Here is a 24,165-nt window from a genome sequence, read left to right on the forward strand (position 1 = left end):
GTTTTACATATAATTATGTATTTTAACCTGATTTAAAAAAACAGGTGAGTTTGGATGATAGGGCAACCAATTTCACACTGGATGACTGAAGAAACAATTAAGTAATCATGAGATAATTAATGTTATCTGTCAGGATGACAACTGACAAGAAACTCCATTACGTTCTTTCTAATAACACAGAATCATGAACCAAGGCAGCATTATGCACTAACTGAAAGATGCACTGCAGCAATTCACCAAGGCTCCTTCTGTAGCATCTTCTAAACTCAAAAAGACTAACAAGGGCAGCGTCATATGAAAACACTATAGTTCTCCAAAGTCAGGTGTTATCCCAATTATCACTGGATCAAAATCCTGGAACTCCTTCCCTAGCATCGCATGTACCCACATCACATGGACTTCAGCAATTCATCATCATCTCTTAGGGCGATTAGGGATTGCCAGCAAATGCTGCGCTTGCCATCGAGACCCACATCCCTAAATGAAAAAAAGCAGCCTTCTGGATCAGAGGTATGACCTGAACTATTGAACATTTTTTTTTAAAAACTATGAACACGATTGTTTACATGCATTTTGCTGACATTAACAAAACCCTTCACATACAACACAGGTGCAGAGACTTGTAAATTGAAAAAAAGTTAGCCATTAAAAAAACCACTTGCAGATGGATTCTAGGTATCAGTTGTTTTTTTATGGGGATAGTGCAGACTTGATACCAATAAACAGTGAAGTGTTAATTCCAAAGCACCTAAGCCCTTCAAGTTCTATTACCATGGTACTTTGTTAATTTATTTGACAGAGGCCTGGTGTGGATTGACACGAGTGCTATGAGATAATTTGCCCAGAAGATCTGGCTGCAACTTGGACCAATACAGAAATTACGCATGCCTGCTAGACTGGTATCATTTGAGGACACCATGCTAGGATTCACTTCAAACATTATTTTTCTTTAAAAAATAAAACTTCCTATATCTCTGAAAGCCACAGTAAAATTGCATGCAGAGTGCTAATGAATTGAAATTAGATAGGAGGGCTCTGAAGCAAAGAATACCCAAACATATATTTAATGCACTCGTTCTGTGTCTAGGTGCTTAAATAAAAAGTCATTGCAAGTTACTTTCTATTTATATTTAAAACTCCAGTCATGATAAACAAGCTGGAAAATGTTGAAACATTTGTTGAAATGACTTCCTTCCACATTTCTTGAAAGAAAAGCCTTCACAGTCAAGCGTTTGAGATGTAATAGATTGGTCTGTACCGAACTCCTCCAAACGAAAGGCAGGTTGTAAACCCATTATAGTTCACACCTGAAGCGTTTGATCCAAAGTACACGAAGGTGCAAACAGCATAGATCGGTCACTGGGCCCAGTTTACACAAACACGGCTTCACTACTTACCCTCAGGATGCCCCTCCATTTGGTACGGCGACCAGTCAGGACAGTCCCAAACCCGGGACTAAGCTGAACAATCAATTTCAATATCAGACACTAGTTCTTTCTTGAAGCAATTCTGTACTGACGATTTGAAAATCTCCCCCAAACAGGAAAAGCAGTAGGGTGTTTAGCGTTATTCAACTCCCCACAGAAACGTCATTTAACATGGGCAAGAAAAAAAGTTAAAATACCTCTTAGCTCTGAATTTCTAAACAAGCTGCAATCGAATGAAAAATAGCGGGAGCTCAGAAGACAGCAAGTAGGAAAGAAGAGATCGCAAAGCCTAGTTATAAACATTCCAAATAGAAAAACAGACTGGGTTTACATATTTAGAAAAGTTTTACACGGGTAAAAGCAAACACACTTCTCGGAGAGAAGCGAAGTAACGTAGTGTTGCCTTACCTCCTCCTCCTTCTAAAGGCTTACGCAGTCTGCAGCCAGTTACTTTGAGGACAAGATACACCCGTCCAGATTTATACTGCGCTCAGTCCCTTAGCCCTTTCCCAAATAGATTTTTTTTGAACCTGACAGCACAGCTGCTGGTAGAGTCTAAGAACGTAGCGCTGCACTTTTATAATGCGAACGCTGGGAGGGTCACCTGGTGCCACCACACATGACAGCAAAACAGGAGCAGAGAGGGGCCGTGGGAGGTCTTTGGCATTTCCCCAACACGCATGGGTTGCATATGCAGATGCCACTCGCTGAGCCTGGGCGCTGCTCCAGCCTTACGGCGTGCACACAGGGGCAAGTGAGTGAGTCACTTTTTGTTGAAGACCCAGCGCTTGATTTTGCAATTTTTAGTTCGATCGTACGCAAAACCAGCCTTTCTCCCACACCCGCCCCCCAACCCCGTAATAAACCAACAATTACCCAAATTACAAATTAGATTCCCGAGAACAATCCACAAAAACAAACAAAGAGCTCTGAAGAAACGCACGGCAGAGTCCAGGCAGCAGCTGTCAGCTTCCTGTGATCCAATTCAGATATTGATTTTAGGGCGACAAATTCCCAGCTTCTACACAATCAACACAAAAATGTTTTGAATGGAGCGCGAAGGGGCGGAGGAGAAAAAGATGATACAACGCGAGAGGACAGACAGGAGAACGGCGAGGGAGACGGGTCAGAGAGAGAGAGGGGGGAAAAAAAACCCATAGGCTCTGGTATGCTCCAGGAGCGATGGAAGTTATACTGGAGGTTGGTTTATTCCTGTAAACATCGGCAAATTATACCCCAGGAGCCCCTCATGAGGAAAAGGGGAAACAATGTAATATTCTAGCTTCTGAAACATTAATTCTGGTACATACAGCGGTCGTAAAAAAAAGAGTCCAAGAATCTGCTTGAATGGTTGTGCAATGACCTACAACAGCTGTTGTTACACATTCACTACTTGAAAATCTTACGCAATGTGCTGTGCCTTCTCATTTCACACCTTCACATTACGCTTTCACTCCAACTGCTGCAATTTGCCCTGTAGCCTGGTCTAACTAACTACACAAGTCTGGAGTCTTTGAATCATCAGCAATAACGATTTCAAACAAGGTGAGCAGACAGTTCGTAGTTGCTTTTCAATAGCATCTTCTTACTCATATGTCAGCAAATTATATGGCTCCAACCACTATATAAACCAGTAGATATATTGCTCATTTTTCGACCACTTTTGACGTGAAACACAATTTTAATTAAAACTATTACAGGTAGATTAGGAACACTAGACCATTCAGCCCAGTCTGCTCAAAGTGATCATGGTTGATCACGGCTGAGCATTAACACCATTTCCCACAAAGTTGTATGGAAGGACAAATCAATAACTAGAGGACACAGATTGAAAATAACTGGCAAAATAACCAGAGGGATGAGTGTATGTATTTTAAAATCTAGATACAGTAATCTGGAATACACCACCTGGTAGAAGTCAGGTTCATCAGTGAATATCAAAACCAAGCCAGATAGTTGAGGCAGAAGAAACAATATGAAGCCTTTGGGCTAAGAGTGGGGGAGTGGCAATAACTGGAGCAAGGTAATCCTTGTGCAGGCACCAGCATGACAGCCTGAATGACCTCCTTCTGTGCCAGAAATATATGCTGATCTACAAGAGGTTGCCTACTTTGGAGTTAGAGAAACTTCAAACACCTCCTGGAATTTAAAATAAATATCATACTGAAACAGAACAGCAGCAAAAACGTGGAAAAAAAAACAGAGCAGAAAAATGTTGCATATGCACCTGGAAAGCAAAGGAAGGAAGGAATATTTCAGTAAAGAAAGCTCATGCCATGGATAAGGGCATACAGAAATGAATGAGTGATTAAGAGAACAGTATTTACATTAGCTAGTCTACAGTCTCTTCATTGAGGAAGTGGGGGCATTGCATGGGTGAACAACACAAGTCCTACAGGAGTACAGAATGTGTAAGGGGAAACTTGAAATTAGAATCAGAATCCCTACAGTGTGGAAGCAGGCCATTTGGCCCATCAAATCCACTGAAGACTATCCCACCCAGACCTGACCCACCCCCAACCTTATCCCTGCACTTCCCACCCTAGACTGATGGGCAATTTAGCATGGCCAATCCACCTAACCTGCACATCTTTGGACACACAGACACGGGGAGAACATACAACCTCCACACAGTCGCCCGAGCTGGAATCAAACCTTGATCCCTGGCACTGTGAGGCAGCAGTGCTAACCACTGAGCCTCCGTGCCGGCTCAGGATAGCAAAGAAAAGAAAAAAAGCAGATAACATGAAAAGGAAAATAAAAGTTACAAGTACATCAAGAATAAAAAGAATGTTTAAGGCACGAGCAGCACTCATTAAAAAAGGTCCAGTGGTAATTTGTGAGAGAAACCAGAGGTCATATGTAGAGTTCTAAGTGAATATATAGTGTGTTGCTGTTCACTAGCGAGAGGAACGATGTGAGCATAGAAGCCAGGGAAAAGATTGTAGCATACCTAAATAAATTACCATAGACAGAAAAGGAGATTCTGACTGGTCTGGTCAACTTAAAAAGTGGATAAATTTCTAAGGCCAGATAAAACCTAAGCCAGGCTGTTAAGTGAGGCAAGGGAAGAGGAAAAGATAGTGGCACAGACAATAATTTAAAATTCTTCTCTAGCCACAGGAGAGGTACCAGAGGACTCCAGGACAGCCTGTGGGGTACTGTCATTCAAGAAGACAGCAACGGGGAAACCAGGAAACAACAGGCCAGTCTAATTTCTGTGCTAAGGAAACTGAGGGACAGATGAATCTGCATTTGGAGAGGCAGGGATTAATTAAGAACAGTCAACACTGTTTTGTTAAGAGGCTGTCATGTCTGACTAATTTAATTAAATTTCTTGAAGAGCTGTGTAGTGGAGGACAATGCATTCAACATGGCCTACTGAGGTCCACGTAGACTTTTTCAAAAGTTCCCACATAGGACTCTGATGAAGGTAACAGCCTATGGGATCCAAGGACAGGTTAGTGATGTAACAGTGTTTTATAATATTAATGTATTAAGATTTAGCTAGTAGACAGCCTTTAATAGGCAAGTAATTGCTATTATTTAGTGCTTTGACATTTGTGACTGTTTTGACCATTTCGTAACCAATGAAACATGTTTTGTCATAATGAAGGAAACGTGGTAACTAATTTGTACATAACAGTTCCATAATGCACTAATACACCAGATTACGTGCTCTAGTCAGCAAAGTTGGGAGAACTCCTCAGCTCTCTAAACAGTATTGAGATCTTTTCCGCTCATTCGAGAGCAGACAAGAATTCAGTTTGCGATTGATTTGCAAGATGACACCTTCAATAGTTTAGCACTTCTTCAATACTGCATTGGAGCATCAATCTGGATTGTGTACTGAAGTGCACTATGTGGAACCCCTGACGTTCTGAACCAGAGGCAAACATTCTGTTTTCTATATACCAATATGGAGTCTGTACTACTCAGAATAGGAAACTGAAGTTTGAGGAAATTCAGTTTTTTAAAATTTATTCATTATTTGTAGGATGTAGGGGTCACTGGCTGGTAAACATTTATTGCCTGTTCCAAGTTGCACTTGTGGTGGTGGTGGTGGTCAGCTGCCTTCTTGAACTATTGTAGTTCACCTCCTCTGGATTGACCCATACAATGCCCAGGATTTTGACTCAGCATCAAAGGAACAGCAATATATTTCCAAGTCAGGATGGTGAGTGACTTGGAGGGGAACTTGGAGGTGGTATTCCTGTATATCTGCTGCCCTTGTCCTTCCAGATGGAAGTGGTCATGAATTTGGAAAGTGCTGTCTAGGGATCTTTGGTGAATTTCTGCAGTGCATCTTATCGATAGTACACACTGCTGCCACTGAGCATTGGTGGTCGAGGGAGTGGATACGTGTGGATTTGCAAGACAATTTAAAAGTGAAGTATGCAAAAGATGCCAGGGTTTAAGTTCTACCTGCTCCAGAGGCAGCTCTGAACCAGGTGACTAGAAAATACGATCCACAGCGGAAGAACACTCCCACACCAAACCAGCTATATATAAAAAGGATTAACTACTTTTAGGCCAAATCGCTGATTTTTGCTGTTAGTCTACAGACAACAATGGTGGTTCCCAACTTCAAGGCTTTTGCAAAAAGCAGTTGCTCTCAAGCATGGATGCAGCACTGGGTTTTATGTTTCGACTGGAAGAATAAAGAGTACACAGGGCAGGGCAACTTGTGGGAAGGGAAAGGGCTCTTGGAAGGAGGCTTCATCTACCCAAGGTGCTAAGAGTAGATGGAATTCTCCAAGCTGAATTACAGCGAGGCATTTGTTTTTATATAAAGAACAACACCCTCGCTGAAATCTGCTACTTGTTACAGACACAACTGCAACCTCCAGAGAAGGGAGGGTTAGGATACTAAAGCCCATGGCATGGAGGTGCTCATGGCTATAAGCCTGTAGGAGTCTTTTCATCCAGACAAAAGCTTGGAGATATCTACAACATCTCAGTTGTTCACTCATTTTGTGACAAGGAAAGTCACAAACACTCTCCATTCAAAGACACTCCTCAGGTGCCTGACTTGTGTGGCTTGCAGGTTTCTCCAGAGTGCAGGGTGACAAACTGCATGAATATCATTTTACAGACACCACATAGCAATTGTGATATAGTGTAACGAAAAGAGAGCTTCCATGCAAAATAAAGTTTAGTATCCTGACAGGTATTACAATTCCTCCATTCCATTGTCATCTACATTTAAGGCACCATGGCAAAGACAAGAATGGCTACTGGTCATCAGGCTGACAACATGGCTCATGACTGTGCAGAACCATGCACATGTGAGCAGCAGGTATACAATGCAAGTCACGTAGAAATAAAACAGCGTGAAGAAACACTACCACTGCATGGAATTCTCTGAAGGACCCTTGCAGCACTCTGGGGAGCAGGTACCAAGAAGATCATTTTATGCTAAAAAGCCTTGCCATCGTGAAGACATAGCATATACACCAAGTTATGACCACCAGCTATATACCAACCGGTTAAGGGGAACGAAGAGGAGGAAACCAAAACAATTTCTTTAGAGGCCTGTTGGTCATTAACTCAAATCAACAACATCAGTAAACAAGTCTTTAACTTTGGAGAACTGGTGTCAGGAGTAATAGCAAGGCCACAGGTAGAAGAGCAAAGTGTTGTCATCTCCAAAGGGAGGGCAGCAGGTTCATGCTCCATACAGCCACTACCACCACTCTGAGTTAGCACCTCGGCAATCCTGGTAATTTGTTCAAGGGCAGATTGTTGTAATGTTAGATAACTCAACTAAACATTTTGAATGATGGTAACAGTCTGAACCCACACAGCAGAACACTGCACATATTATTAGCTTACCTATCCCAGTGCTTATTCAATTCCACCATAGTAGAAGTCTGCCTGCTGAAGTGCTAGCATTTATTGTACTATTGGAGTATGTCGTGGCTGCAAGTTACTCAGACCAGATGTCCCAACAAGTGCAGGTCCCACCTCTAAGCTACTCCAAGTTCCAAAGTCTATCCGAGCTAGTGGGTGCATGTGAGATTGAATAAATTAAAATAATCAGTCTTCCTTCTTTTCCACTATTTCTGGCTAAATACAGTTAAGTTTCTTAAAAAAATTATATTATATAGTGAGGGGCAACAGGTGTATACTTACACAAGCTGCTGCTTCTACAAATTAGAGATATTGTGGGAAGAACAAGAAAGATGCAAAAGAGAAGATTTAGTGAGGACATGGTCACTTTTATGAGAGCCCCACCAGGTGACTGTAGCCTTGACAGCGGCTGAGAGTGCCATCATTAGAAGTCTCAAGTGGGGCTCAAGAATAAGTTGCAAGAGAGAAGTGTATTAGTGATAGTATGGGTAATTTGTTTGGAGTTACGTTGCAGTCTTGGAGGAGAGCTGGAATTGTATGAAAGGACTGCAGCTGTGTCAAGTTACAAGACAGCAAGGTAAAACTATCAATGTTAGATAGGAGTCATGAATGATACAGATTGTTGATGTTTCTATGGCCAAGTGATGTAACACATTGAACAGCTGCTAAAAAGTTTGTGGTGTAACTGATGGGTTTATGGCATTTGAAGATGCTTTCTGATCTTTACTAATGGAGAATTTAATTGAATTTGCCTGCTGCAATTCATACAGCTATGTAAACCTTGGCCTTTGCTTGTTACATCCAGCCAGTCCCACTGCCTTTTGAGAGTCACTGGGGGGCCTCACGATCACTTGCAGAGATGAAATCCTTCTTACTGTGCCCCTGACAAGATTGTCAGTGCTGCACTGGAACATCTTGGAACCTAATCTCTCCAATGTTGTGGCAGCGTTACAACACTTTTTCCAAGTTAGAATGAGCTCCACATGACAGCCTTTAAGAGATGCAGGATAGTTTTAACACATGAGCCTCTGGCCCTCCTGATGAGATGGCTAGCCACTCCACTGGGCAGTGGGCATTGGTTACATTCACAACATATGCGTACTAGCAGGCAGCATGAATGTCACAGGAAATAACCGACATGGGTTAAACCTACATCAAACCCCAGTGTGGATCTGACAGACTATCCAATGTAGGCTCGGGACAGTGTGGTGTCAATAGATGACAATTATTAGACATCGAAGCCAGCATCAGGCACAAGGAGACAGGAGCAAAGAAGCAAAGAACATGCACCATCAGCAGCAGGCTCAAGTAAGCCATGAACAGAAGTTGATTGAGATTTAGCAAGAAGGCTCTGCAGACTATGACATCAATGGTAGTGAAGATCACCACTTAAATCAGGGCCGTTTACAAAAATAGCATTGTAGTCACTACATTAATGCAGCAAATTCTGTGATGACCCAAGACATCTGGCTCTAAACCTTTGCATTAGCCAATTAAGGGTAAAGCTCAATGCCCAGTTCCTGAAGCAAATTTTGAACGTACACATCATTTTAGCTGTACTGTTACTACAAGACACCATCTTGTTGCTCTCAAGAAATTAAACTTTTGTTTCCCCAGACAAAACCTCATTAAAAAAAGGTGAACAATTGCTATATAAATGATCTGGCAGATGCATTCTCATGTTCTTTGTTGCATTTTGATCCATCTCAAGATGAAGACTGGTGGGCCAAAACCTAATTTTTGCAAATTACAAGATATTAGCTCAACAATGTATATCCATCAAGGATAGCTTGTCACTCCCACATGGGCCACCTTTGCTTAATACAGATCTAGTGCTTTGCAGCTGCACACAATTGCCTGCCTATGTTAAACGCATGGCCACTGCAAAAAAAAGAACTAGCTCTTTCTGTCCATTGAGTGGGGTAAACAGATAAAACTAGAAGAAAAAGGTCTTTATTTAAAAAAAAGACCAAGCATGGATCCTTAAGAGTTTTCAGGGAAACTGGGTTTCACAATTGACAAAGAAAGAAATTAAAGGAAGATAAAAAGCAGGGACCCAAAATTGAGTAACAGACTAAGCACAGCAAAATCACTAATTGATTGTCCTTGTATTTAAACAGCACTTTTACCATAAACAATCGAAGAACTAGGTGGTGGAATAGGTGATTCAGCCTGTTGAGCTAGCTCCACCACTTAATGGACATGGCTGATCACATCTCAGCCTCAACTTTGCTTTCCTGCCTGCTCTCCACTACCCTTCAACTCATTAGTAATTAAAAATCGATCTTCTCCTTAAATCACCTCAATGTCCCATCATCCACTGTGCTCTAGTGTAGTGAATTCCAGAGATCCAAGCCCTTTGAGAAATAATTCCTCATCTGTTTTAAATCTGCTATCCCTTATCCTAAAACTATGGCCTCTTCTTCTAGATTGTCCCACATGAGGAAACATCCTTCCTTTGTCAATCTCTCCAAGTGAATTCTTCAAGTCTTGCACTAAGTGTAGAATTCCCCTTAATTTAATAATATGATCCTTGATGCCATACTACATGAAATGCTGCCTGGATGTCAAAGCCACGTACTAATCACCTATGATCTTTAACACTGTTTGATTCAAGCATAGGCAAGATTTGGAGCTAAATTATGCTGGCTGAGCCAAAACTGAGTAATAGGTTGGTGATTGGTGTTTGATCTCATCATTGAGGCCCCTTAGTCACATCGTTCATTATTTGATTAAAGGCTGATAAAAGGCTGATAAAAGGCAGTAACTGCCCCAAACTTTAAAAAAATAAATGAATAGGATACACCTGTGCAATTTTACGGTTAAACTCTTAGTACAACAGCTAGGAGGATAAAGGATGTTGTGGCATTGTCCAGGACATCCTGTAAAATTTTAATATCACTGACTTAACCAAATTGGCAGGATACTGGAGTATTTTAGGAGTTGCAGCAACATCCATGGAAACTTCAGGGAGAGGCAAGAATACATAGTCTGTTCTACAGTTTCAGCTAGCAGCATTTCCTGATGATGATCAAATTGAAGAAACCCAGCACAGGAATTGAGAATTTATCATGGATCTGGTTTGGTCTGCTTTTGCCACCACCATTCCTGACTGTGCAATAAATTGCACAAAGAACTTTGCAACGGTCATTTCCACCAATGCCATAAATGCAAAGTAAATGGAGGTGCACAACAGAATCATCCGACAGGTTCTATCAATAGCTATGCCCATCAAGCCAGTCAGTTCAGTCAGGTATGTCACCCTTAACAAAGTACCTTGATGAGTGTGTTCTGGGTCTTTGCTTGAAACTGGTGGGAAGCAATGGTCACACGGGGGAAAAAAAAAGTTACAGTGCAGAATTAAGCTATTTGGTCCATTGAGTCTGCACCAACTCTTCAAAAGAGCATTATCACTGTGACATTCGCTGCCTTTCCCTGTACCCTTGCATATTACTTGCATTAAAAACAATTAAAATAGACAGCTCCCATTTCTCTGCATGAAAAGTCATTCTCACCTCACATTTACTGCTTTGCAAAATGCTTTATATTTGTGCCCTCTCATTTTTGACCCCTTTACAAACAGAAGAGTTCTCCCTACCTACTGCATTCAGACCTCAATTTTGAGAACTTCTTTTAACATGCAAGTGTACAGATTTAGCACCTTGGAGTAGGGGTTAAAACAATAGATAGTGATCAGGAGCTTTGGTGCCTAGAATTAACGTTGAGAACTTGGAGGTCATTTTTAGCTATGGGCTAATTCTGCAACAACACATTCAGCCAAAAAAGATGCTGTTGAACTACATAAAAAGTCAAATTGGAAAAAACTATTCCTCAAAATGGGCCAGTCTGTTAGCTGTACACTCCAGCTAGATGCGTGTGATATATTGGTTGGCTGGTTCATAGATGGAACGAATGATAGTTTAGGATTAGTATCACAATTGCACTGGTCTTGACTGCTTCTGGAGGAGCAATCGAGAGGGAAAAATCAAAAACAGGTCTGAGGTTATAGCACATTCAAAAAACCATCACCTACCTTTCCAAAAAAGGAAAAAAAAAAAAGAGGGGTTGAAAGAAGGGAGAATAAAACTGTTGTAGTCTGGGAAGATTTAGAGACAATAGGACCCAAAGAACACATTCCACAAAATTTTTTTCATTTGTAGAAAAAAGGTACGCATTATAAAACTATGGGGATCCAAGCAAATTGGCAGCCACATGCACGTCTGCCTAGCACAGCCAAGTACAGTGTTTACACCGTGGGAACATAGGAGGAAAAAAACTAGTTCATCTTGTTTGGCTTACTGTCCTGATAGCACAAGAGAAGAGTTACTGTTGACAAATCACAAGAGGGGGAAACAAAAAAGGTGCAAATCTAGGTCATCTGGCCCCTCCAGCCTACCCTATCATTTAATAAAGATCATTGCAGATGTACACACCTTCAACTGCACTGTCCTGTATACATTCTCATTATCCCACGATTCCCTTAAAAGCCCAAAACTAACCAAACTCAAGTCTTGAAAATATTCAATGACTGAATATTGCAGAAGCTGATGTACAGGAGAATTCCAGAAATCATAACCCTCTGAAGAAATTTCTCCTCAACCATAACCGAAGTGGATGCCCCTTTATCCCAAAATAAAGATCCCTAATTCTAGATTGTCCAGCCTGGACAGCCATCTCTTAGCAGTTACCCTGTCAAGCCTCCAAACAAAAGTTATCCTTCAAAATAAAAATCATCTCTCATTCTTCTAAACTCCAGACAAAAACTCAATTTCACTCAAATCTGTTCTCCATGACAACTCACCCCAGCAATCAGTTTAGTGGACCTTCACTGAATTTCAAGGAGAGTCGCCAAAATTTTAATCATGTACTCCGGATGTGTTCCCAGCAAAAGTACGAATAAAAATCAAAAGGAGCACTTCCTTGCCCTTGTATTCTACCTTTTGTAAAATACAAACACGATCTGCATTCCTAATTCTTACTGTAGTTGCATGTTAGCTTTGTGTTTATGTGAAAGGTCAATTTCTTCCAAGCACAACATCTAATTGTTTAAAAATATTCTAGTCTTCCTCCCAAAGTAAATAATCCACATCATAATGCATCTACTAAGCCCTTACCCATTTATGATCTATTTTATTCAATGAACCCTTTGCAGATTCGACCTTCTCACAACTTACATTCCAACTCAACATTGGATTTTCAGCAAATCCAGATCAGTTATACTTATCCCTTCATTTAACCCACTAAAAAAGGTAGCTAAGGAGCCCTTACTGATCCCAAATAACCCAACAACTGCTTGCTAATGGCCATTTATTCCTACTGTTTCTTCCAATCGTAATAGGATTGAATACCGGTATCCCTTAAAAACTGAATTTTCCTAGCATTTGCTACATAGCACGAGATTTCATTTAAAAGCTGCTACAACAGTACTTAACTTTCAAAAATTCTAGTATATGAATAAAATGATACCCAAGATGAACGTCAATAAATTATCTGGTGCCAAATGCATGTTACCAGTCTGTTGTTTTTGAAAATTAGTATTTGTTCTTAGAAAGAAAAATTGTACATTAACCCTCATGAGGGTGGGTAAGGGGACAGTGATCATCCAAAGTCATGACTAGCTGTGCCATGGCCAAAAGGTTTACACTGTGTAAGCAACCTGCCAGGTTCAGAGGGGTGTACCAAGGATAAGTGAGGCTGGAGGAAGCCTACAGGAGCTATGCCAATTCTGTGCTGGAGCATTCACACAAAGTCCAAGAATAGAGCAGACTCAGAGCAAAGGAGTTTTCCCAAACAGCAGTCTTCACCAGCCAGATGGAAGATGGACCAGGCGGAGGGGAGGAAGACTGGGGGGGGAAGGAAGACTGAGGAAAGAGTTTCCCAACACCTCAGCTGGACAGCAGGATGCAGTCCCCACCACTTTAAACAAGATTGAAACAGTCCATGCTGACAGTCTGTTTGTCTCTGGTATCAGTGAACTGACCCCAGTTGTACACTTTCTCTAATTAATGTACCACAGCTGAACTACTCAACAAATTCAATAAGCTAAATCAGGAAAATACTTTACAAAATCAACTAATTAATCATGATCCCTAAAACAAGATCATCTCAATCCCATGGGTCCTCATCTTGCACAAAACCTATTATAACATATTAGCAAAATGTATTTTCAAATCCAAATATACTACCTCCGCTGGTTCCCCTTAACTGTCATAGTTACATTTTCAAAAGTCTCATGAAGCAAATACCCTTTGTAAAACCAGATTTACTCTATACAATTACAGTCTTTCCTGCCCAATACAACTTTCACAGCAATCTGGCATCTTCCTGACACAAATAGTTCATTTCCTTTCAACTGCCTCAAAAAGCGATCTTATATTTGTTACTTTGGAATCCATTAGGACCATTCCAAACATCTAGAAAATTTTGAAAGTTTACAACAAAGGGCATAATCTTTTCTGCAACTACCTTTTTGAGAGCCTTGGGGATATACAGGGGACATGAGCTTTCATGCCCATTCATTTCTCCAGTACTTTCCTCCTCCCCGCCCCGGTTTAAAAAAAAATTCACGTCAACTTCTGCACTGTCTTTTGACCCTTCATTGCCCACTATTTCTGGAAAATTTGAGGTCTTCTGCCATCGAGGAATACAGCATAGATTTACTTTCTCCCACAAACTCCATGTTCATATTATAAATTTATCTTGTCTCAAACTCTTAGCAATACATGCTTAAGTTTCATTGTTACTCACGTACTTGTCAAAGTCTTTACAACTTTTTTTAAAATAAAATTGCTGGTTAATCTACCCTCGTTTTATTTTCTGCCACTTTAGCTAGTCATTGCCTTTCAACCACTATACCTTTTATCCCAATTTCCTAACTTAGCTTATTATGTCTATCTGGTTGACTAAGTTCAATATTCTAATTTCAGACTTGTGTCACTCAAACATGATGAGAAATTCTACTATAACCATTAGTGTCCTAGAAGATCCCTGACAAGATTACTGATAAACAGTCTTAACCCCAACCGCCCCCCAAAATTGTGTAAAATAATACTTTCTCTCATTGTTACATGGCATAGTATTTTTGGAATTAATGTCTCAAAATGTATTCCATGAACTTGTCTTTCAAAGAAGTTTTGCCAATTGTATCCAGAGGGGTTTAAAGGCCCACATGATCACTGATGACTGTCCAGCAGTATAGCCACTGTTAGAGGTATTATAACCAAATGCGTTTCTGATTCTATGTCTCATAGTCACCCACACTAGTTCTGCTTCATGTTCTATTGTAGCAAGATACATCTGCACTGCTGTCCTCCTGTCACATTTATTTCATGGGCTAGCCAGCCCAAATCTCTTCCACATTCTGCCTTTTCAATCCATCAGATATCTTGGAATATGTTATTCCCAGTGATAGCCAATTACACGTCCAACAGACATTAAATCAAATCCATTTCCCTTTTTGCGTTAACAAGGTGTAGAGCTGGATGAACACAGCAGGCCAAGCAGCATCAGAGGAGCAGGAAAGCTGACATTTCAGGTCGGGACCCTTCTTCAGAAAGGAGGGCCTAAGTCTGAAACATCAGCTTTCCTGCTCCTCTGATGCTGCTTGGCCCACTGTGTTCATCCAGCTCTACACCTTGTTATCTCAGATTCTCCAGCATCTGCAGTTCCTACTATCCCTTTTTGTGTTATTACTTTGGTCTATCATATTAAGAATTTGCCGTGCATTCATACATCTTTTCCCATGAAATCACTGCATTGTTCTGTGGCTGGTTAAATGAACGTAGGCGTGCTCTACACCATCACACGTAGCTGTTGAGTGATACAGCACTTGAGGCTATTCCTTGTTACATTGTTCAAAATTAGTCTTTGTGAAATATTAGTCCTCTGGATATTTTCTTCCTTTGCTCCACAAGACTACTCCCACCCACTGTTATCTGAATTTAAGATTATGCCCCATAAAAAAAAAGGAGAGAATCCTTAGCTCAAGGACACACCCTATGATACAGAGGTGAAGGTTCCAAGTCCTTCTCCACACAACCCTGATTGAGCAAGACGATGTCTGGGTGGACACCCAGTTGAAGTAACTACCCCTTATGAGTACAAGTGAGCCCCCTTCCCCACCCATATTTGAGCTGACTAACTATTATGTAGGCCAGATATGGATCTTTAATTGGAGCAGGTACTTCAAAAATATTAAAACCTGTGCCGAAGGCCGCAGCCACCATCTGAATTATTATTCTCCAGCAAGTAATTCAAGCATTTCGCATGAGAGAACCTGCTAGAGGGACGAAATGAACAGAGACCTGCCTGCTCAACAGAAAGAAAGAAACTCTGCAATGAAAAGACATGATGTATTTGGACGTCCGTCCTGTCCCAAAATAAAGACCCTCTCCACCAAGATTGCAGGTGTGGGAAAAGGAGAATAAATGCATGGAGCCAAGATCACATTCTTGGACCAAAAAAAACTGAAAGCACAACTAAATGAATCTGCTTACATAAGCAAGCACGGCAGCTATTTCGCACAAAAAGATTAAAATGACATTTTAAATCTTGGCGATGCCAAGGGAAGGTACATTGATCAAAAAAGAATCCCTCACTTTTAATGTTGCACATCTCAATGTTTGACAGAACCAGCAGACAGCTTGCTTGTTGAACATCTGAGACTCAGAGGAATATTTCACTGAAAACAACTTTTCTGGGGAAGCCTACCCATTTTAAAATGCAATAATCCATACTCTCACCAGATCCTCCAAAGTAAAAAAAGTCACATTTCATACACACTGATCCATTTTCAAACTTCAGAAAGCAGGAGGTTTGACATATTTTGGCTCAAATTTTCAACAGTTGAGTAACAGACACCCAAACAGTGCATGATGGTAAGGAAACATTGATTATTGACACAGACAGCTTAAGGGTCTCCTTTACAGACTATCATGACTTCCTTTCACAAAGCAATAAACCTCCATTGCGAATAATCCATACATCACGACTTAGGCCAAAAAAGGAAACCCATAGCTCATGATGAGTTTAAGCTTTAACTTTTTGGGACATGATTGATGCCAGCCTGAGAGATCCTTAAATTCCTCATGTTGCAATCATGGGGTGGCCATTTCCACCCCTTTCTGGGAAAGCAGGGGAATATTTACATGAACAAAAACAGACATTGCTGGAAAAGCTCAGCAGGTCTGGCAGCATCAGTGAACAAGAAAAAAAAATCATTAATGTTTCAGGTGCGGTGACGCTTTCTCTCTAGGAAGGAAGTTAAGATAAAGACAGGCAATGCCAGGAGGTGATGAATTACCATATATTATTCCTCATTATGCTCAACCTGTCTCTATCTTTGCAGATGGTTTGACCACACCATTATTCAAACACCATTCTAGTGGGTGCCCTGCTCAGGTGAGACTGCTCTCACTCAATTTCCTTTCTACATGTCCTGTTATCTGCTCTTACTACTTCAACAGAATTACCTCTGGTGTCCCTAAAAGATCTGCTCAAGGCACCCCTCCTATTCTATATCAACATGCAGATCTTTGGTGACAATATCCAAAAGGCACAACATTAGTGTTCAAATGTACATTGTTGTGACCAGCTCAACATCAACAGATTAACTCCTTTGCTGTTGTTGAATATCTGACATCGTGCTGTGGGAATAATAAAATTTCCTCCATTCAAATATTTGCAAGACTGAAGCAACGTACTTCATCTCCATTTCCCACTGTTGACTCTCTCCATCTGCAACCTCTGTACCTAGCAGCAGTCTGAAATTAATCCAGTCTTTTCCTCACTTGGTGTCACATTTGGTCCATGGAGGAACTTCAAATCTCAAATTTGTGACATCCACATATTTTTACTCCTAACATCATCCAAAATTGTCACACATCAATCTTCATTTGGTTGAGTAACTGCTAAACAATACTATTCCAAAAATGCTTTTTACTGATCTCCTGCATTCTACCTTCCAAAATTCTGTCATCCAAATCAATGCCACTTGCATCTTAATTCAGTGCTTCTATTTCCTAGTTATCCCCACGTTCACTGACTTACAAAACGGTTTTTGGTCAAAGAACATCTTAATTGTAAAGTTCTCATTCTCAAATCCCTGTATTGCTGATCACTTCCCCATGTGTTGTCCTTTAACTCTGGCCTCTAGTACATCCCCAATTTTAGATCGCTGGTCCAGTGGAGCCTTCACTTGCCTTGGCCTTGAGCTCCAAGACATTCTTCCTACACTGTTCTATTGAACTTTTCTTCCCTGCAGAGGGTCCTTGAAATATTTCCTTTTGGCTAAAACTTTTGGTTCATTTACAGGGTCTACAGTAGTCAAAGAGAAAAGAATTCTCAAAAGATGTTCCAGGATAAAGGAATTATCACTGAGCAAAGCTTTTGTTTTTGTAAGTTAAATACAAGAATGCCATAATTGATATTAAGCATTCAGGATAATATGCTGCCTCTCTGGTGCTGGGTTCAGAATGTCACGGAAGTGGTGACAAAGCACATGGGTGGAATGTTGGAACAGCTAGCTATCAAGGTTCATAAAAAAAAAAAAAAAATACTAATTACCTTGATAGAGAAGAGATGACATTCCAAAGGCAGACTTTAGGGAGCTAGGAAAGAAACTATCCAGGAGGACACAAAAAAGGTAGCAAATCTATAGATTGCTCCAGCTGACTGCACTACCAAGCTCAGAATTGGAAGACAATAGATCAGAGCATGCAGAACTTTAGATTCCTGAAGTATGGGGACTAATTTTGGGGAAATTGCAATCACACAGCAAAAGGAGTTGCAGCTCAGAGCTGGGACCAATATACTGATTGAGTGGTTTGTTCATTCTTTATCCAAGTTTTAAATTAATTGGATAGGGTTGGGCACCATCATGCAGCATTTGAACAGTATACAAAAGGATTGACAGAGACAAAGTACCAGAATAGGGTAAGGTAATTCAGTGGGTTGAGGTGAGAGAATACTAGGTCCAATTTAGATTTTAATGAAGATGTATAATGGGACAGAGTGGCAAACAAGGCTAGTGAGCTGTAGCTATTAATAGCTACATCAGGACAGGTTGTGAATTATGACAAAGACTTGGCTTATAAAGAGCCAGGATTGGACATAAACAGTCTAAAACAGTTGATACTTTTGTTGCTGGCTAGGCCAGCATTTAAGAGTCAGTCACATTGCTGTGGGTCTGGAGTCATCATGTAGACCAAACCAAGTATGGCAGATTTCCTTCACCAGAAGTCAATAGTGAACCGGGTGGATTTTACAACAGTGATTACAAGCTCACCATTAGGCTAGCTATTTACTGAATTCAAATTCTGTCATCTGCTAAATTGGGATTTGAATACATGGCCCAGAACTAGGTAAGGGTTCTGGATTACTAGTCCAACAAAATTACCGCTACATCACTGCCTACCAATTATCCTAACACTAGGCAGTATTAGCACAAAAGGGCCGAGAAGTAGAACTAGGACGAGAACGAGAGCACAAGCATGCAAGCCTTCTGAACATGTTCTTAATGTTCACAATCAATCCATTGCTGGATTCTGCAGAATGCAGTGGTCAAGTGCCGGCAGAGGAACATTTAGGGAGCATCTCAGCATCAAGACTAGGTTTGTTATGGAAAGGAGGACAAAAGGAACTATCAATAGTCAACTTCCCCTAAATATTTTTACAATTTTACTGTAGAGAGAATAATTCCAATTCCAATTGACCAAATCTAAAGACTGTCAGACAATAAAAGTGTAAACAAACTATAAGCTGCTTTTTTAAAAAAAAAAGGACAGCTAAAGCCTGCTGGATGACAAGAGGGAGTGAACAATAAAGCAAAGCAGGGAAAACAAAAATGGAGTGTGTATGACAGATGTCGGGTTAATAACACAAGAAGGACCAGGCTAAATATAGCAAGAGTTTATACAGGGAAAGTGACAAAAGAAAGAAGGTAAAGAGAGCTGATGATCGACATAAATTAGAAGATCATCGGATTCCTCTCTCTCCTTTAAAACAAAAGAGGATCATAAAAAAGGGAAAGGTGGGGCCATTTAAGGGCCAGAAAACGATGTCTATGCAAAAAAAGTCATATCAAAAAGGGGTAGTTCCAATACTGGTTGGGCTAGATGTTAAATGAAAAAAAAAGAGGGAGGTATTAGACAGGCAGGCTATATTTAAAAGTTGAAATGTCACAAGGAGCAGCTGGGCTGCATTCAAGAATGCCGAGTGAAGAAAGAATGGAAAGTGCAGAGGTACCGGCAAAGCAGTCAATAAGACAGAGAACCCTAGGCTTTATAAATAGAACAGAATGCAAAAATGCAAGGAAGTTACATGGCATCTTTTAAAAAATTGTTGGGGGAAATCTACAACAGGATAACAGGGAAGCCAACTGAGGGTAGTGTCCAATTCTGGACAATACACTCATGATAGCTCCACACCTATTCGAGAAGTTAAAGAAAAGGACAAGAGTTCCAGTATTGAGTCTTCAATTGCACAGATTAGAGAAGCTTGGGTTCTCCTTAAAAGGGAAGGTTGCTAGGACTAGTAAGTGAAGTCAGAAGATAATAAAAAGGGCAAGCATCAAATTGGATCAGAAGAATGCAGAATGTTAGAAAAAGCAGAAATTTTAAAAAAAGATACTATTTGATTGTACAGCATTTACAAAGGCATAAATTGAAGTATGATTCACTTACTATTACAGAAAACTGTTCACAGTATTCCAAGTTCTATAAAGCTACAGCATAACTTGTCTGTCCTTATTTCAATTCTCATTTCCGAGACAAGCATGCCATAAGCCTTTTTTAACTACCTTATCTAACTGTGCTGCCACCTTCAGTGATCTGCAGACCTGTACACCCTCTGCATATCAAATATTCCTAACAGTTCTGCCATTCATTGTATAATTTCCACCTGTCCTTGTCCTTCTAAAATGCATCATCTTACATTTGCCCAGACTAAACTCCGCTTGCCATTTTTCTGCTCATGCCTCCAACTGATCCGTATCCTGCTATATTCTCTGACAATCCCCTCTCACTATGAGCAACTCCAATCTTTGTACTGTCCCCAAACTTAATTAGGCCAGCCACATTTTCCTCCAAATCATTTATGTAGACTGTGAACAGAGGTCCCAGCACTGATCTGTGGAACACCACTAGTCACAACCCTCCATTCTGAAAAGCATCCTTCCACCGTTACTCTCGCTCTCCTATGACTAAACCAGTTCTCTATCCATCTTGCCAGCTGACCCTGATACCATGTGACTTCACCTTCTGTACCAGTCTGCCATGGCGGACCTTGTGAAAGGCGTTACTCAAGTCCACGTAGACAACATCAACTGGACAACATATTTGCATCTAAAAGGGTGTATAGATCTTGTCCCCAAGAATCTTTTCCAATAATTGGGAAGTTATTGGAAACCACCAATGTGGGGCTCACAGGCCTGTAATTTCCTGGCTTATCCCCCCTTAAAACAATGCGTCAACATTGGCCACAGGCAAGGTCCCAGAGAACTTGAGAATACCCAAAGAGAATACAAAGATGTCTGTCAGTGCTCCAGAAATTTGTTCTTTTGCCTCCCTCAATATTCTGAGATAAATCCCATCAGGATCCAGGGACTTATCTACCTTAGTCCTTTTAGGATGTACAATACCTCTTCCTTTTTAATAGCAACTTGGCCTAGAAATTTGCCACTCCTTTCCAAGGTCTTCTTCCACCGATTCCTTCACTTTGTCGGTATTCACCAAAGTATTCTATTAGGAACTTACCCCTCTCTTCTGGCTCCACACAGATTCCCTCCTTTGTCCTTGAATGGGCCAACCTTTTCCCTGGCTTCCCTCTTGCCTTTTAGATGTATAAAAAATTTTGGGATTCTCCATAATCCTGTTTGCTAATGACTTTTCATAACCTCTTTTAGCCCTTCTAATTCCTTGCCTAAGTCCTTTCCTTTTTTCATTATATACTTTAAGGGTTTTGTCAGTTCACATCCTCCTAGACCTTACATATGCTTCCTTTTACTTTTTGACCAAGGTCATGACATCCCTGGTCATCCAAAGGTTCCCATAACTTGCTATACCTATCCTTTATTCTCACAGGAACATACTGCTCCTAAACTCTTCTTATCAGCTGTCGTTTGAAATACTTCCACATGTGCAGTGTTGAATTATCCCCAAAACAACCGCTTCCAAATCAGCATTTTCCAGTTCCTGCCTAATATTCTTGTAGCACGACTTCCTGCAATTTTAACACCTTCATCCCAGGGCTGCTGTCATCCCTATCCACAAGTGTGATCATTCTGGAGCAAACTTTTGGTAGCATTTACAATGCAAGAAAATGGTGCATATACAACAACATCCTCTACAATCTTAAGGCCAAATGGCCTTTGTCTGCATTGCAGGGATTCTATGATTCTAACCTCAGTTCCCCCAAAGCTTCAATGAGTTATGTTTGAAAAAGACACTGAAGTATTACAAGAAACAATGACAAGCCTGACAACTGAGGTATCATAGCCAGGAAAAATACCCAGACAAATCTATCTTAAAGATGAGCGGAGGGATAAATATTAGCCAGGGAGAATCTGTACTTCAACACTTCCAACCATGTCTTTGTGACGGTCAGGCAGGAAACTTCACACCGCACCCAGAAAGCCACACCTCTAGCATTCCATCGTGATGAAGAAGCTTTTCGTTAGAATTGTAAGACATTGGACATTGTCCAAAGATGGATTGTCATTAATGACTCAAGAACAAAAATCAAAATTCAGTGATTTGATCATCAACTATTTTCCCTACTACTCAGTGCAAAACATATTTCTCAAGAATGAAAACACTGTGCCATTATGTGAGCATTTGTCAATAAAGAAAGCACAAAGTCTGTTTGGTGAAAAAAATCCAACCCAATAAGCTTTCAAACGTAAGTGAAGAGGGCAGAGAGCAGTTATACAGACATTCCATAGAGTCGGATTTTAAAAAAAAAGACAACAGGATGAACAATGGGAAATGAAAACTAATAATTTACATTCTAAAATGTTCCAGGTTGTCAATGAAAAGGAGTTATGCTCTGAAAGAAACAAACAGTTAGCAGCTGCCCAGCCTAAAGAGAACAATAATACAACCCCCAAATACAGAAAGATTGAGGGGTACACCAACAGTGTCCATTGTTTGATAACATTCCTATTAAAAAACATCTTACTTTAAATCAAAAAGCACAAATTTTTTTTTGGAAAAAGGTTCAGAAATGTGCATACCCATCCTATTTTCCTTTGCCCAGAATAAGGAGACAGTATATTAAAAATTTTTTAAAAAAAAAAGGTAGTTTATTTAGGAATCACTTTCCCTATCCCACACAAAAAGACAGGAGGAATCTGGAACTTCAAACTGTTCCAATTTCAGGTTAAAATTCTATTCAGGACTGAGATTTGTATTGGGTATGACTATTAAAGAACATAATGCAATAGCACATAATAGTTATGTTACAGATCAGTCATGAATTTGCTAAATGGCAGAACAGGCTAGATATGCTAAATACTCTACTTGATTTCTAATTCTTAGATTTTCTCCCCCCCTTTTCTGCCTCACCATTTCCCAAAAGCAAATTGTAGTACTACAAAAGGCCTCATGTCCATTACCCATGCCCCACCCCTATTGGCTACTTTAACTAGAAATTCATGCCAAGCTCATGTTTGTTGACACAAGTATAGGAAATAAAAAGCACAAACATGTTGGGTGGGAAAGTGCTGACTGGATGGGCAAGTGTGGGGTGTTATTGAAGATTCAAAGATAGAAAGCTGAAACTGAAGTCTCCTTCTCTAGTCGTGCAACAGCTGCAGCCCAAAAAGCAGAATGGGGGTGGGGGGGAAACTGAACCAATTCAGACCAACACAGATGCAGGAGAAATCACAAAATATAGCCAACAGCACCACCTTGTGGTGGCATACATCACTTCTGGAATTCCTTCCAAGTATTTTTCTATTCTCCACTCGAGAACATTTTCTAAAAACAAAACCCAATAACTTACCCATCTGTCCCCAAGACATTGAATTTTTTTAGTCTTGTTTACTCCAGTAAAACAGTCAGTATCATTTTTATTCCATTAAAAAAAGTGCTACGTCAGATCAAGCCTTCTTGACACCACTTTAAACTTAATGTCTGCAATTCAGACTAAAGTAATTTAGATTCCTTTTTAGGTAACTTCTGACTAAAAAAGTTTCTACTTCTTTTGAAAAACTGTAGATTTCTCTGGAGATAAAAGCGATTAGTGACAAGTTGCCTCAACACGAGCAATCTCTTCCATCCGTGCTTCCACCCTCAAAATTGGCAGACATGTCATTTACTTGGACTATTTCAGGCTAGGTTCAAAAATAACCAGCCACATGAAATACAGAGAGACAAATTCCTAGAAGGAATGCAAAACCCAGTAAGTCCAAATCATCTCATTGGTTTAAGTGGTAGCAAGAGAACAGTTCTAAAGCAAAAAAAAACTCAAATACAACGTGTACTCACAAAGCAGCTTTCACACAAGTCTAAAGTGCAAGTCTAAAAGGTACATCGCGTGATAAAGCCTTTGATAGCAAGCCATACCAAACAAAGTTCAGCCAAAGGTTTTAAAAAGGAGCAAATTTTAAAAAGAGAATGTGAGTGAATATTGAAGGATACATGACAATTATGAAAGATATGTAGCTAGGAAGAAAAGATGGAAGGGTGACTGGTTTCATGGTGGTACAAGCACAACAGAGAACCATGTTGAGATAACAAGGTGTAGGGCTGGATGAACACAGCAGGCCAAGCAGCATCAGAGGAGCAGGAAGGCTGACGTTTCGGGCCTAGACCCTTCTTCAGAAATGGGGGAGGGGAAGGGGGTTCTGAAATAAATAGGGAGAGAGGGGGAGGTGGATAGAAGATGG

General features: G+C 40.4%; 1 protein-coding gene across 4 annotated transcripts in view; it reads right to left on the reverse strand.

Moving 5' to 3' along the window:
- The window catches only part of slc20a2 (solute carrier family 20 member 2), a 118,924-nt gene that overhangs the window by 43,303 nt on the left and 51,456 nt on the right, over positions 1-24,165 (reverse strand). For 2 of the 4 annotated variants that reach the window (XR_007261773.1, XM_020509991.2), the window contains exon 1: positions 1,836-1,988. The exons of 1 other annotated variant lie outside the window; for it this stretch is intronic. The gene's annotated coding sequence lies outside the window, so the exon portion shown is untranslated. Of the gene's footprint in view, positions 1-1,835; positions 1,990-24,165 lie in introns of those variants that run through there. One more of the 4 variants, XM_020509992.2, reaches the window with a different exon arrangement.

The sequence above is a fragment of the Rhincodon typus genome, chromosome 3, assembly GCF_021869965.1.
Source record: "Rhincodon typus isolate 14 chromosome 3, sRhiTyp1.1, whole genome shotgun sequence".
Taxonomy (NCBI): Eukaryota; Metazoa; Chordata; class Chondrichthyes; order Orectolobiformes; family Rhincodontidae; genus Rhincodon; species Rhincodon typus.